This window comes from Symphodus melops (assembly GCF_947650265.1).
Source record: "Symphodus melops genome assembly, chromosome: 18".
In the NCBI taxonomy this organism is placed as follows: Eukaryota; Metazoa; Chordata; class Actinopteri; order Labriformes; family Labridae; genus Symphodus; species Symphodus melops.
Window position 1 is genome coordinate 22577021 of NC_136708.1, and position 4294 is coordinate 22581314.

At 38.0% G+C, this 4294-nt stretch overlaps 1 long non-coding RNA gene across 1 annotated transcript; it reads left to right on the top strand.

Moving 5' to 3' along the window:
• The first annotated feature begins 729 nt into the window (after positions 1–729).
• On the top strand, positions 730–1992 carry LOC306839468. Its single transcript, XR_013781200.1, has 4 exons — positions 730–1114; positions 1452–1613; positions 1696–1800; positions 1883–1992. It is a non-coding gene; the product is annotated as an uncharacterized lncRNA (long non-coding RNA).
• Positions 1993–4294: the final 2302 nt, after the last annotated feature.

The window sequence follows — 4294 nt, forward strand, 5'->3', positions numbered from 1 at the left end:
GGATCTTCATCATGGGTTGGATCACTAGTAATCCACACAGAGAGTTGTTCAAGACAACCAAGAGCCAGTGGATTGACTTCATTCAGACATCACCAGACCACAAGGAATTTGTTCAAGATATCGGGATCAGGCAGTGAGTATGAGCAGTGCTAATATATCACATATATTGATTTAAGTGAGCGAACACGGAGAAAAGAATCCCCCTAAAACACATTAAACAAACCTTTGTGTCTGTAGTCTACTCCGTGCTTAAATTATTATATATTATATATCATTATATATACTGTATATGCTGATATACTACATGTTTAATTTATTATATATACTATATATCATTATATATACTGTATATGCTGATATACTACTCCATGTTTAATTTATTATATATACTATATATCATTATATATACTGTATATGCTGATATACTACATGTTTAATTCCTAATCTTTACAAGTGGATGAACTGCTATTCAGAATAGATGCATCCTTTAATGCACATCATTTGACCTTTTCCTACTCTGGGTCAGTAACTACTCACATGGAGATTTCCATCCAAGCATGACATGGATGCTGCTTCAAATTCAGAGTTGTTTCTTGAAACAGCAGGTGAAATAAAACCAGTGGCCTTATAGATCCAGTCTTTGAAGAGACAGTATGTCCTAGAGTTCAACCAGGGCTAAAGACGAGGAGCCCATAACAACATGGCACTACTATTATTTTTGAAATGATAAAATATTGAAAGCAAACAGGTGTTGACTTGATGGCTTCATGCATGCTCTCGTGCTAGAAGACTGAGGCGTAAGCTAACTGCTCACTAGAACAACTTCATTATGATAAGAACACAGTTGTTGAAAGATAGATTTTTACATTTGTTGGTTGAGGACCGACTCGTTTTTGTTCCTGCTAATTCTCCTGCTGTTTGTTATAAGTATGCACATCCTGTGTTTCACTCACTTTGGACTGTTTCAGTCCTAAACAGGTTTTTAATTTGATGTATTTCCTCCTCCAGTGACACGTCTGAACTTGTCTTTGCTTCTTCTTTTTTCCCAGTCCAACATATTGCAAGTATGGATCCCACCCTGTTACTATTCATTCCAACCTCGCAGCAACTGACAGTAAGTCACCAGGGCTCTCATGTATAAAACAGCGTGTAGAGTCCTGACTAAAGATAGACGTACTCACAAAATAATTTAGATACATGAACACACACCTGCACGCAGTGTTCTCTACTGACACATTCTGCACTTCCTGTCCGTGTCTCCAATCTCCCATGCCTCCTAAATGTACGTACGCCTTGTTTGTTCACCTGTGAGCACATGTTACTGTCAGGTTTGTTTTTCTAGATCACAAACACTCGTCTTCTGTGTTTAAACGTATCCACCTTCATTTGAGTCAGTGGAACAATGTCCGCTTCACATGTCAATGGTTTGAGTTTTCTTTTTTCTCTATCAGAGTCCAACTTCACCTGCACGTACCATTCCTTGCCCACCTGTGAGGGATGTCTGCTCTACACCGTCGACAGCAGGACCAACAATAATTTAATCCACATCATGAACATTAATGAGCCAAAAACCATCGCAGAGGTGGAAAGCTATCGGGCGTTTTACCTGATGGGTAGGAACAACAGGAGAGATCATAACGTCTTTAACATGTGGAACATTTCTTCACCTTGATTATTTTACATTTCTGTTTCCAGCTAAAAAAGATCACATCAAGCATCATGAACTGGTACATGCCATGAAGCAGGCCAGGTGTCTTGGTTTCACAGGAGAACCAGACTTCATCTATGACCCCAAGGACAGTGAGTGACCTTCAAACCTGTCTGAATAAATAATCCAATGGAGACGTGTGATGAACTAAATCCTGTTTCTTTGTCTTCACAGCGCTGTGTGAAAAAGGAAAAGATCGTTGAGACGAAGATGACTGATGTCCTCTCTTTAATTCAACTAAACTGAAATTGTGGAAGTAAAGAGTTGAGATTTGAAACATTAAAGCTGTGGTCTTTGTTTTATTCCAATCTAATGAATATGTAACCCACCTAAAAATAGATTCATAAATATATATTTTTTAATATGTTTTGTGTAGGTCTAAAAAAACGTCATTTGAATAAATTAGTGTAATCTGCTGAGTAATAAATATATTGGGGATTTCATATATTTACAGATAAACACATAAGCAGATAAAAACTAATATTTGATAAGTGACAAAATAATATGAGTTCCTGTTTCAATGTGTAATCAGACACCAATGTTCAGGCTGAGTCGTTTATTTTTTTTATTGTGCAGTTGAAGCATTATTTTCGACACTTTGCAGCAGTTGACAAACGCTTAGTGGTAGTGTCCTCTAGGTGGCAGCGTGACCGCGCTGTTTATGTTCTCTTCCATGCTGACTGCAGAAGGAGTTAGACGTTAAGTTAGCTCTCTGTTAGTTAAGGAAAACGGGATCTAGACCTGGGGATTTTCCAGCGTTTTATGTCTGAAACATTTATCTGTTGTAATAGGTATGCTCATATATATTGTGCTTCTGTCATTTTATTTTGTTTTAAAATGAAAATGTTATGGTATAGCCGTAGTGAATGTTCATATTAGCCGCACTGACTGTCTCAGGAATAGTGTGGGTATTTCAGTACATGTAATATATGTTAACTGCTGTTGCATATAATTTGTCAATATGTTTTAAAAGTTTTGTGAACAATATTTAATGATTTCGCCGTATTTAAGCGGTACTTTAGTAAAGGTGTAGTGGGTTGAGTCCAGTCTGTTGTAGTTAAGATGGCGGCTACGCGTGAGCGCGCTGTTTACGCGCTCTTCCATGCTGACTGCAGAAGGAGATAGACGTCAAGTTAGCTCTCTGTTAGTTAAGGAAAACGGGATCCAGACCTGAGGATTTTCCAGCGTTTTGTGTCTGAAAAGTCACTCTTTTCTACGGCCTAAGACTGATTAGTTATTCTCTGTTAATATATAGTCTTTACCCTCGAACCAGGACATCATTAGTTAATTGTGATGATCCCAGACCTTGAGTTTATTTTTTACAGTTTTGTAAAGACCTGGTTACAAATACACTTCGGCCCAACACACTTTCACGATAATATGACATTTATAAAGGCTTTTCAAGTTCTCAAAGACACTGTACATTCATTCAATGTAGAAACATCTAAACGACATCAATTCCTTACCAATAGATTTCTTCACAAAATTGTTCAGAAAGGTTTATTCTCAAACGTATAAAAACGATTTAAATCCAAATCCTGGAACACAATCCCTGAGAGTGGCTCAAAGTCGAAGTACCTGGAACCTTACTGCTGAAAAAGGGAAAATGTGAACCTCCGCTTCAGGCAGCTTGTGAGGGGTCAAACCAGTAGAGGTTAGTACAAAACCACCATATTTTTCAAGTCAAAAATCTAAACGTTGTTCATTTAAAAATTAAGAAAATCACGCTTTTTATATTAATTATTGAATTTAAACGTTTTTTCTTTGTGTCCTTCATGTTTTGTATATTTCTACTGGATGCCTTGAATTTCCCTCAGGATCGATCTATCCATCTATCTATCCATCCGTCCGTCTGTCTGTCTGTCTGTCTGTCTGTCTGTCTGTCTGTCTGTCCGTCCGTCCGTCCGTCCGTCCGTCCCTCCGTCCGTCCGTCCCTCCGTCCCTCCGTCCGTCCGTCCCTCCATCATCCATCCATCCATCCATCCATCTATCTATCGATCTTCTTTAACTCTGTGGGTTATTAAACCTTTTATTTTTGGCAAAAAACGAACTAAAACTATTTTAAGCTAAGTTAGCAACATAAGCTGTGTACCGATCTAACATGCTGGTGAAAATATATTATGATAGAAAGTAGTGGTGTCCTGTCCTACAGTTTATACATGGAGATTACATATGTTCTTCTTCTAGCCTTTCTTACAATAAATTACTAAACTAGACAATTCCTGCAGAAATTGTGAGGGTGGTTGCCATGTGTGCGTGTGTGGGACTGCAGGGGTCTGACTGTCTCGTGTTTAACTGCAGTCAGCAAACAGTTAAGACAAAACTGTGTCCCTGTTGCTCACTGATTGGTTGACATTCAGCTTTGCCTTTGATCTGCCAGAAACATTCTGTCAATGTATTTGAATGGGCTTACCACTGCTCGCAAAACATCCAGTTCTTTATTATTAGTGTGAATGCTTCAAAGCATTCACAGCATTTACTTCTTTTTCTGCTTCCACTTCTTCTTTTACTACATTTTCTTATTCTATCAATATTTCTTGTTCTCCTACAGATACTTTTACTTTCTTCTACTTCTTGTTCTACTTT